This window comes from Leptonychotes weddellii, chromosome 3 (genome assembly GCF_054177405.1).
Source record: "Leptonychotes weddellii isolate Sample4059 chromosome 3, ASM5417740v2, whole genome shotgun sequence".
Taxonomy (NCBI): domain Eukaryota; kingdom Metazoa; phylum Chordata; class Mammalia; order Carnivora; family Phocidae; genus Leptonychotes; species Leptonychotes weddellii.
This window is the reverse complement of record NC_138371.1, coordinates 109,858,787-109,870,296: the sequence shown is the minus strand read 5'-3', so window position 1 is coordinate 109,870,296 and position 11,510 is coordinate 109,858,787. Positions and strand designations below refer to the sequence as shown.

Sequence of the window (11,510 nt, the reverse complement as noted above, 5' to 3'; positions counted from 1 at the left end):
TTTCCTTTGCTGTGCAAAAGCTTTTTATCTTGATGAAGTCCTGATAGTTCATTTTTGCCCTTGCTTCCCTTGCCTTTGGCAATGTTTCTAGGAAGAAGTTGCTGCAGCTGAGGTCGAAGGGGTTGCTGCCTGTGTTCTCCTCAAGGATTTTGATGGATTCCTGTCTCACATTTAGTTCTTTCATCCATTTTGAGTCTATTTTTGTGTGTGGTATAAGAAAATGGTCCAGTTTCATTCTTCTGCATGTGACTGTCCAATCTTCCCAACACCATTTGTTGAAGAGACTGTCTTTTTTCCATTGGACATTCTTTCCTGCTTTGTCGAAGATTAGTTGACCATAGAGTTGAGGGTCCATTTCTGGGCTCTCTATTCTGTTCCATTGACCTATGTGTCTGTTTGGGTCTGGTCCCCACATTAAGTGGCCTGACTCTACACTAAGGGCCATGGGAAGCTGGTGATGGGTGTTCAGCAGAGCCCTGGCACACAGCAATTTGGGAAGGCAGCTCTGGCTGCAGCCTGAGATGGGATGGAATGAGTAGGGCAAGAAGGAGGGAGGATTTGGGGCGAACATGGCAGAGGATAGTGATGGCAGAGAAAAGGGGGCAAGAGCAGATTCATGGCCATTTAGGAGGTCAAAGGTCAAACAATGGTGAAGCTCGGATCTGAGGTCAGAGATGACCTGTGGGTCTTGACATGACTGAATGGGTATGACACGAGGAGACCAAGTGTGGGAGATGTTCAAGTCAACATGCTGGAAGGTGAATGGCCATATGGAATCTGGTAATAAGAAATACTGGCTGGAAATGTGTATTTGGAAGTCTCTGGTTTGCAGCAGTTTATTTAAATATGGAAATAGATAAAACCACCCCAGATGAGCCTATAAAAGGAAAAGAGAAGAGGGCTCAGTACTGAACTCTTGAAGGGGAAGAGAAGTCCACAAAGGAGACTGAGAAAGAACAGCTGGAGGGTTATGGGGAAAATAGTAGAATCTGATGTTGTAGGCTGTATGTAAAGGAAATCAGCATTTGTAAGAGGAGCATTCACCAGGGTCAGATACTGCCCACAAGCTCAGTAAAAAAAGTCCTGAAAATGTTCCATTGGGTTTAGCATCAAAACCTGACAAAAGCAGTTTTCTCAGAGTTCAGGCCAGACTGCAAGGAATGGAAGGAGAAGGGAAGAAAGCAAAAAAGAACTTGTGCACCAGGCATGGCCGGGAGGAGAGAGGGGGCATCAGACAGTGTCAGGGAAAAACAGGGCAGGGGTGGGGGGAATGGTCCAAGGAGGTTTTCACTTCCTCCATCTTCTTTGTTTCCTTCCTTTCTTCCTCACTTGCTTCTAAGATGTCAATGCGACTCATGTTTAAATTCTGATGGGAGGAAACTATCAAGGAGAAAAACAGGAGATCTTTGATGTGTGAGGTCTCTGAAGAGGGGAGAGAAGATGGGACCCAGAACATGGACAGGCAAAGTCACCTTCAGGCCTCTACCCAAGTACCACCCTGTCAGAAAGCCACTCCCCAACACTGTGAAAGAGCTCACCCATCTCTGTGCAAGGCGTGGGGTATAAAATGGAAAATGAGATGCCCTACCTCCACTTTCAAGGAGCTTTCAGCTGTTAAGGGGAGTGAAGGCCACTTAACCAAGTAATGCTGACATGTCACACACAGTGTGGGAAGTGCTCTGCTGGGGCAGCAGGAGTGTGATAAAAGCAGCCAGGGCTAGAGTCTTCCAAAGGCCCAAGGGGGCACAAGTGGATGAGGGGCTGACAGCCAGACAGAGTCCTGGGGCCATCCAGGCATAAGCCAAGCTGTGGGGTGGCTATGAACTACTGAAAATACAAATATGAAAGAAATATCCATTAGCACCTTCCTGGAAATGTGACAGGCATGGAATCTGTTTACAGCTTTCAATGCTGCTAACATCCAGTTCTCATCACTCCCAGCCTAGGGGGTGGCTGTATCAAGGCCCTCATTCCTCTCCTGCCTCCCATGGGAGCTCACAACCTGTTCTCACCCTCAAGAAAAGAGCAGGGCAGCATGCACAGCTATGAACACTGTCCTTCAGAGCTTGACATCCCCCTCCCAGAAGCCCTAGAAGTGGGGGGCAGGGATAAGGGGAGGAAATCTCCTTACTGGGGTGGGTAGCCCAGGACACCAGTGCTCCTAATGAGCAACCATGCGCAAGGCCAAATCTTCTCCCCACTCCTGTCCCTTTCCCCTCTGCCCACTCCCCTACCTGCCCCTTCCACCTGCTGGCAAGGGCTGCTCAGCCAGGCAGGTCCTGAATCCCCCTCTTCCTCTGCCTCTCCATCCTTTCCACAGTCCTCATATCTACTCCCTTTTGGATCTGAAGCCAAATGGTTACATCCATATGCCACAGAAAATACAACTGTCAAAATAAAGCATTTCTTTCCTCTGTTTTCCCTTTCTCTGCCTGCCTCCCCTGGGCAGGTCACTGGCTCTATGCTTTCCTATCTCAGGAGAGGTCTGGGACTCGGAAGGAGGAGAGCTGGTGCTGCCTGTAAGACACTCCCCTTCCTGGCTTCTGTTTCCAAATCCTAAACCCATGGAGGCAAGAAGGTTTCAGGCAGAGGAGAAGCCCCCAGTGAGATCTACAGCCAAGGGGGGTGGGTGACTGAACGTTTTCCCCAGAGTAAATTTCTCAGGCATGAGAAGGAGAGAGGGCTGGGTTCCTGGAAGAGGCTGAGCTCTGTGCTGGCCTTGCTCCAAAGTCAGCAGAGCCCGGGGAGAAAGGGCTTTGGCGGGGCCGAGGCTGGGCCTGCCAGTAGACAGGTTCCCAGGGCAGAAGACAAAGAGCAGAGTGGCTAACCCCAAGCGACCCTGCACCATCTCGGAGGTGACTGCTGAGGACCCAAGACCCATGCCCAGAGGGATGTCCCTCCTGCCTGGGTGCTCCCTCCAACCCCAAGACATTTGCACAAAGAGGAAAGAGGGAAGAAAATGTAAAAAATGAGCTAAGATTGAACCTCCGGCCAGCCAGAGCAAGAAAGGTGCTCAGAGTCAAAACAAAATTACAGAAAATGAAGAGGCACAGCTGAGTGTCATAACTGGGATACCACCTGGAAAGACGTAAACCAGAGAAAACACATGAGAAGTCAAGTAAAACACGTGTCCGGCTTGTGCTGGACAGCACAGGCAAGTCTGGCTCACGCACAGGGCTCTGCCATATTCACGACATCCTGCGTGACCAACAGCCCCCCAGAACCCAACTGTGCATATTAACATAGTTGCAGTCTTAAATGAACCAAAAGCCAATCTTTAAGTCGAGCCCTTAAACTGAGCATGCACCAGCCCACCTGCTGACTGCCAGCCAGGCCCCCTCTGCCCAGCACTATTTTAAATACGTGAATGGGATCATGTCACTTCTCTGCGGAGGGCTCCCTTTTGCCCATACAGCACAACCCGAACCATAAAGTCCTTCACTCTCAAGCCACAATTTACCTTGCCAATCATTCCCCTCTTCCCTACCTCCATTCTCCCATATGCATTTTCTCTAATCACAAAGAAACCCATCACTCTATGAACATACCAGCTCCTTCCAAAGCCCTAGAACTCTATAATCTCCTTGCCTGGAATCCCCATGCCTCCAACCCACCTTGTGCCTGGCACAGAATGGTTAGTCAACAAATGTCAAATGAATGAATCGCTCAGTGAAGCCCCAAACCACCAAACATCTCCCAGTGAGTTCACAGTGCCTCATGGGCAGAACATTCTAGTAGCCTCCTTCCACACAAGCCCCTAGTTAAGAAGCAGTGCAGGGGCGGAGGGTGCAGACCATGGGCCAATTCTGTCATACAGAGGTGTTTTATTTGACTCTCACAATGTAATGATATAAAGTCATTATCAACAAGCATAAATCAGGGAATTCTCCATAAATCATCCAGATTCCTGACTTACATTGGAAACAAGGCAAAGAGGCACGGAAGGCCCAGCGATCCTGCACAGCAGCCCTCTTTAGGAGTAGTATCGCTCCCCAGCCCACCCATCCTCACCCTCACACTATCCCCTCAACAGAAGGTGAAAGGTGGCAACCGCCCATCCTCATCCTCCCAGCCAGACCCCTGCATGTAGACCCCGACTGGCCCCTGCAGGCACCCACACAGAGGTCTCTGGAGCAGGTGACACAACCCTTATCACGTGATGACTCCAATTCACTGACTTCCTCCAGTCTTATCACTAATAGCCAAATCTAAGCCTCATCCACATCTTAGAGTTTGCTGGGGGGAGGAGGGGTTATTTTCCTGGGTGTGGGAAGCTACTGATGGACTCGAACATGAGACCTTTTTTTTTATTTCTTAGCTGTATATCTGAACTGTATGTGTTTGCCTAAAATTTCTGCGTACACTTATCCCTTTTCTACAAGTGTGTCGCTATCTTGGCCTCATATCCATAAGCTTCTTTCCCTGGGTAGGTCTGGGGCAAGATGAGAATTCATCCCCAGAGGCCCTGATTATCAAGCAAGGATTTTCCTTCGCTGCCAAGACTCTGGGACTCCTCATACCAGCAGCCAACCCAGCCCGCAGAATCCCAGCTCCCCGCGCTCTCCGGGCCTCAAGAATTTTATAACACGTGCCTGACAAAGCATCTTAAATTACAGGGAATCAATATAAATCTCCCTCGCAGACACGTCTAAGCCGATGAAACTGTTGACAAGAAAGCATTTGCATCCCTTGATTAGAATCTGGTCCAAAACCAATTGAATCAAAGTACTGCAAAGCTGTTCTACAAACAATTGCTTTTGATTACAAGGCAAGCTGAATGAGCAATATCTTCATGCTGTAAAGGGACTTGTGTCTCATATTAAACTAGTATTTTAGGCATGAGCTTACATCAAAACTACATTCCATTCAGGGGGTAAATGCAACTCCATCCCCCCGAATTATCCAAAAACTTTTCTAATTTTTAGTATACATAAATATACTCCCCCTTAATAAAAATGCTTTCTCTGAGGAACACCTTGGGTCTTTGTCTACTCCTAATGCACCTCTTTGAATGTTTGATCATTAATGGCCATTTAATGTTTTTGTACTTAAAGTGATAATTATATTTTTTTGAAATAACTGTCCAAATTCAATAAATATTTTGTCCCATTGTTCCACTGTTCCATTCACTAAGAGCTCTGTTAGTGGATCTCTATGTTTAGACTTTAATCTTTTTCCTGATTCATCTCTTTGCTCACAAATCCTCTTCTCAAATTTGCTGTTTTCTCCAAAATGAATCTGTAGCTTCTTTTTGGTGGCGCCAATAGACGCTGAAAGGTAAAGGGACTCCTAAAAGGTGGTCACGCGGAGCTGTAACACTTTGGCTTTACAACACATTTGTCCAAAGCCAATTTCTGAGGTAGCAAACGGACTTGCAGGAATGCGAAGACACAGGATGATGTGGCTGGGCAGGTGCATCTTTCATCCCACTTCGCAACTGGAGAAGTGAAGCAAGAGCTGAACTCCCATTTTGGACATAACGGAAGTCTCTGTGCTCTTACGCCAAGAGCCTATGGCTGTTAATCTTACATACAATGTGCACATATCCTCACTGCTGTCCCTGCAGTCCCAGAAGCTGAGGGGTCCCTCTACCTGGGCTCTTATGCTATCCCTTCCTGTCTCTTCAGGGTCTTTATCCTCTAATTATTTCATCTTCTATGCCAGAGGCTCTCAATGCTGGTTATACACAGAAACCACCTGGCTCATTTGAAACAAGGCTGATGCCCGGGTCCCACCCCTAGACGTGCTGACTTCCCTGTCCCAGGGCATGGCCTGCACTTTAGGATTCTACTCTTCAGCCAAAATACAGAGGCCCTGCTCTCCACTGACCTCTCTCCCTAGTCCAAAAGTCACAAACTCCAGCCTATATGTCAAAATGGCCTAGGGACATGGCGGGGGGGGGGGGAGGGGCATGTAAAATACACAGAACATAAAATTTACCAATTTAACCATTTTTAGGTATACAGTTCTGGGTCATTAAGTACACTCACATTTCTCAGCAATGGGATATATGTTTTCTTATGGAAAAAATTATTATCACATTTTTATGTGCTTAGAATTAGGGACACTTCACGTAAAAAGCCAGATGTCTGGAATCTGGCAGCAGAAAGTTACTATGGCCTCCCAGCAATAATCACCTGGGATAGTGTGACTGCCGCCCCTTTAGGCAGGGCATGTGTCTTGGGGTTGCTAGCGTCCCCACTGATCCCCTTGAAGCTACTCCTAGCCTGGCTCCTAAAGACAGGCTTTAAGTCGGTCTATCAATAGGGTCAGGCCCTCTCAGCCCTAAAAATGCCCTGTGTCTTTTGATCCCATGTCTCTCTCCAGCTACCTCTGTCTCTTTCTCCTCTCTCCCTTATCCCCCATTCATCCCTCAGAGCCCTGAGATCCACCTTGTTTCCCTTCCACTGCACTGAGTCCATCCTGGCAAAGATCAATGACCTCACGCCACCAAATCCCTGGGACACCGCAATCCGCCCTAATCCCCTGTGCTGCACTGGATAGTCTCAGATACTGCATCTTTCTCAAACTCCTATGTTCTCCTCCTCTCTCTCCCCTCTTCTCTACCTTTTCACCCAGGTTTCCATCCTTGACCCACAGCAAGGGAAGACTCCTGCATGTTTATAGTTCACCACAACCCAGAGGCTGATGAATCCAAACTCAGGGGCTCCAGGAGAGTCTGAGAGACCAGGTGTGAGTTCCCAGCTCTGTCACTTATGAGCTGTCACTCTGGGCCAGTTATTCAGCTCAAGCCCCATCCAAAAAAAAAAAAAATAGGGATAATTCCCACATTAAAACACATGAAAGAATGTGTACAAAGCTCTAGATTAGAACATGACTGTCCAACAGAACTTTCTGTGATGATGGAAATGTTCCCTATCTGTGTTGTCCAACACGGAAGCCACCTGCTACATGTGGCTACTGAACACTTGAAATGTGGACAGTGTGACTGAGGAATTACAGTTTTAATTTTCTATAATATTAATTAATTTTAAATTCAATAGTTCCATGGGGCCAGTGGTTCTCTATTGGACAGTGTGGCTCCAAACACCAAACAGGCATCAGTAAACGTGGCTATTATTATTGCCACTATTAACAAGGGGAAAGATGATTAAAAAAAAAAAAAAACCTCTCCAGCTCAGACCTCCCAGCTGAGCGTCAGCCTCTGCAGGAACAGACCTCAGGCCACTTGAGGCCAGTCCTGTTTGAGGAGCCTACGCTCAGGAAAGTGACCAGCATTCATCGGGGGCCACAGTAAACACACAGGAATTGTTCTGTCCCGGTTATTCCCATCTGGTAAGGAGGCAGGCCTGTGGCCACAGTCTTCAGAACACTTAGAATGGCATCTTCACTACAATCCATCAGGTGGAGGCCCCTGCTGCTGGGTTCCCCCTCTGGGGCCTGAGGCTGGCAACCTGGCTCCTCCCACCTGGAGCATGCACCAGGAGCTGTGCTCTATGCAGTAGGGTAAGGTTCTACATCCTGTGTCAATGAACATCTCTCTGTGACTCACCATCATCCTGTGATAACCGTAATCCAAGTGCCCTCTGGATACCTCCCTGTGGATTCCCCTCAGGCAACACTAGCTCTACTCTGAGCTCAGTGTCTCTGTCCCCCAGCCAAGACCCACTCCCTTTCCTGCCCCATCCTCCCAGCTGATGGCCTGAGCCATCTTGGACACCTTCCGAACACCAAATCCAGCTGCTTTAGATCCAAGTATCTTCTCACACTGTTAAAGGAAACCTTGGAAATCATCTTCTATCCTTTTATTGTATAAGTTAAGAAACCAAATGAGGTTAAGAGAGGGTATATTCATCAGGGTTCTCTTGAGAAACAGAACCAACAGGATAATGGGGTGTGTGGGTGTGTGCTTGTGCAGGTGGAGAAGGACAGCAAGAGAGATTATGGATTGCTTTTAATGAATTGATTCATGCCTTTAGCTGATTGGATGAGGCCCACCCACATTAGGGAAGGCAATCTGCTTTACTCCATGTCCACTAATTTAAATGTTAATTTCATCCAAAAGACACCCTCACAAAAACATCCAGAATAATGTCTGACCAAGTATTTGGGCACCATGGCTCAGCCAAGTTGGCACACAAAATTAACCATCATTTACGTTGGCACATAAAATTGCCAAGGTCACAAAGTTAAAATCCAGGGAAAATCTAAGATAAGCTTTAAGAAATACAAGAATATCATTTCCTCCTCGCTAAAAGTATTTAAAAACATAAGAAGCAAATTTTGATAAAAATAATCTGATTTGGCATAAGAATAAGCAGTGTAACTTATTATGAACATCTATTATTATAATAACAAAATTATACACAGTTATCATTTATTGAGTTACTAAGGGCCATACACTCTGCTCCACTTTACACATGGTATCATATTCAATCATCGCAGCAAACCTATCACATCATTGTGTATTTTGTAATAACTTTGGGTTATATTTTCATAGAAGTAAAACTTTGCATAGCACGCATGTATAGCCAGATTCAAGGATGAATTCAAGTGATTTTTTTTTCTAAAGATGGGAACCACAACATTAGTCACTGATATCTGGGAACGTCCATATATCCTTCTGCACACTAAAGTACAGTATTCTTAGGTTGCTGGTATCAGTATTAACCACTAAAGGCTGACATACGCCTCAGCTCTTTGGAATCCCCTCCCAATCCAGGGCATTCCTCAACCATTCCAAAATAAACCAAAGCTGTGCATTTGCTAATCTGAGTATATTTCGTTATTTCAGACAACATAGTCACTACCAAAGTCCACAACCCCTTATCCACAAACCTGAATACCAAGAGATCTGAAAACTGAAACGTTGTTTTTATAAATCATTTGATGGCAAAACATTACCTAAACTGATATGAAGCTATATATAGTCTTCTTTTCGATCCCACTTAGCGAAGATGTCCATATGTTTTATTTCAGAACTATTAATGCATCTGATTGCAGGATGTTGCCCGAGGCCCTACTGGAATGTCATGTTTTATATAGCAGAAACACAATCCAGAAATCTGAAAAAAATGCAAATTCCTGCACATATTTGGCCCCAAGGATTTTACTACATTATCCCCATTTTACAAATGAGATCACCAAGTTTCAACAAGAACCCAAATATAGCTTCATTAGAGGTCAAAGGTAGTACGGGCATTCTTAACCACTGTAGCGTATGTATGATGCACTTCTACATTCAATCCAGAAGTGAGGGGCAAGCTGTATGCAGCACTGGAAACCATTTCATCTGTTGGGTGGACTGGGGATTAGAAGCACTGAAAAGGCAAATGATTTGCTCAAATACATGTGGTCTCATCAAAACCAGAGGCAGAACTCTCATAAAGACCCCTTTTATTAGGAAGAAACCAAAATTTCCCAATAGAAATGAAGGGAAGGTGGAATATTGGGGAGGGGGCGCTGATTTTCCCCAAGAGACTCAACTACGTAAGATTTCAAAAATCACCACAAACTCCCACCCTTCCCCTAATGTAGTCTTCCAAATGTCTTCTCTTCCTTTCGGTCTGAGCAGAACGAAGGCACCATTCAGAGTCCAGCAAATTCACATGATTCCTCAACAATCATAAACTCAAGTGCATCAAGTAGCAGGAAGAGCCCGGGATGAGCGGAAGGCTCTGTCTCAAGGAACAATGAAAAGGGAAAGCCAAACTCTGTCGTCAAGTTCCCCTGAACAAGGGCTGGACACAGAAAAGAAACAAAGTGGGTCAGAGGCTAGATGGGTAAAAGAGCAGAGAAAGATGGGGAGAGCCCAGAGCAAAGCAAGAGTCCAAACCACTGCTGCCATTCTCAGGGCCACTGAGCTGCGATTCAAGGCCAATGTGTTTAGCAGTGCTGATAAAACAGTCACTCCCTTACAGTGGTTACACAAACACCCCAGCAGCCATTCACTGACCCTGGCTGGCTCTTCCTTCTTACTCATTTCCTTCCATCATAAATGCTCCCAGTAAAATAACTAGTGACCTAGCAATGCACTGAGAGGGAATGGCTTTAGAGCCATAGATCTCAAACTTGAGCATGCACCAGAATCACCTGTGAAGTGAAGCTCCCTGGGCTCCATCCCATATAGTTTGAATTCCTGGGCGTGGCATGGGGCCAAAGAATCTGTCTTTCTCACATGCTTCCGGGGATACTGCTACTCTAGAAAAGTACTGACCAACGGAATGACAATGTGAGCCATACACGTAATTTTATATTTTCTAGCAGCCACATTTGGAAGAGTAAAATCCAACAAGTGAAATGAATTTTAATAATGTCTTTTTACTTCACCCAATATACCCAAAATGTTATCATTTTAACATATCAATATAAAAATAAAGGAGGCATTTTACATGCCTTTTTTCATACTAAGACTTCAAAATCTGGTATGTGTTTTATATTTGCAGCAAATCTCATTTGGACTAGCCACCTGAAAGTACTCAATAACCACACATGGCTTCTGGCTATAGGTACTGGACAGCATAGAAGATGGACATCGTATGTGAGTAACAATGGACACAGCAGGGGGCTGGGGGGGCAGATTAGCTTGAGCCCAGGTGCCAGTCACCCGATGTATGAGAGAAGTTAGACATCGGTGAAGGGCTGGAGAGGTGGACAGGATCTCCTGGGAAAACTGATCCTAAAGGACACAAGAGTGGGGGTCCTCACACTTGGCTCAGTGAGACAGGAGAGGACACCCTGGGTCCTCATGAAGTCAACAACTCAGTGTTCTCTAGCTCAGCCATGGCCTCTGCCTAAGTCCTAGGTGGAAAGAGCATTATGCTAGAGAGTGAGGAAACCCTAAAACAGGGGCTTTGTTAAATAAAGCAGCAGATCAAGGAAGCCCCTCGAGGTGATCCATGTAGCCAAGAGAGGCCCAACCCACTCGCTGCTGCCTCCTCCCTCCTGAGAAAGTCAAGGGGGATGGCCTGGACTAGATGGCTATGGGGTGGGCCTGGGGCTCCTCACCTCCTCCCAGCCTCAGACCAGAGTGAGTGCGTTGGTGGCAGGACCCATGCTGCGGCCAGCTAGGACCTGACTGAGCAGGAGCAGGAAAGCCCCCAGAACCATCTGTAATTCACAAGACCCTCCCTGGAGGGGGACAGGGATTAGGAGGGTTTGAGAAGGACCAAGTGATAATCACCGCTCTCCAGAGAAACAGAAAAGGACAGATGTGCCAGCAGACACTGACTCAGGCTCCAGGTCTCTCGGCACACTGGCTTTACCTTCACTCCTAGGACAGCACACACGATACTAAGAACATCCACCTTCATGGAGCTGCGGCTCATCTGCCTTTGGTAGCCCAGACCCTCTACGAGCAGGAAGTGAGAGGCGATCTGCACAGGTGTGGAACCTGCCCTCATCACTGCGCTGGTGGCCTCCTCATGACCACCTGAGTGAAGCTGCAGGCCCACCTGCTTCAGCTTACTCCCCTAGGCCTTGTTTTTTTAAGATTCTCTTTATGGGAAAATATACATAAAACTTAACATTTTAAGTTATGTTAACATAAA

At 46.5% G+C, this 11,510-nt stretch overlaps 1 protein-coding gene across 2 annotated transcripts in view; it reads right to left on the bottom strand.

The window, feature by feature from the left end:
• The window catches only part of MTUS2 (microtubule associated scaffold protein 2), a 505,832-nt gene that overhangs the window by 364,541 nt on the left and 129,781 nt on the right, over positions 1-11,510 (bottom strand). The window lies entirely within an intron of this gene.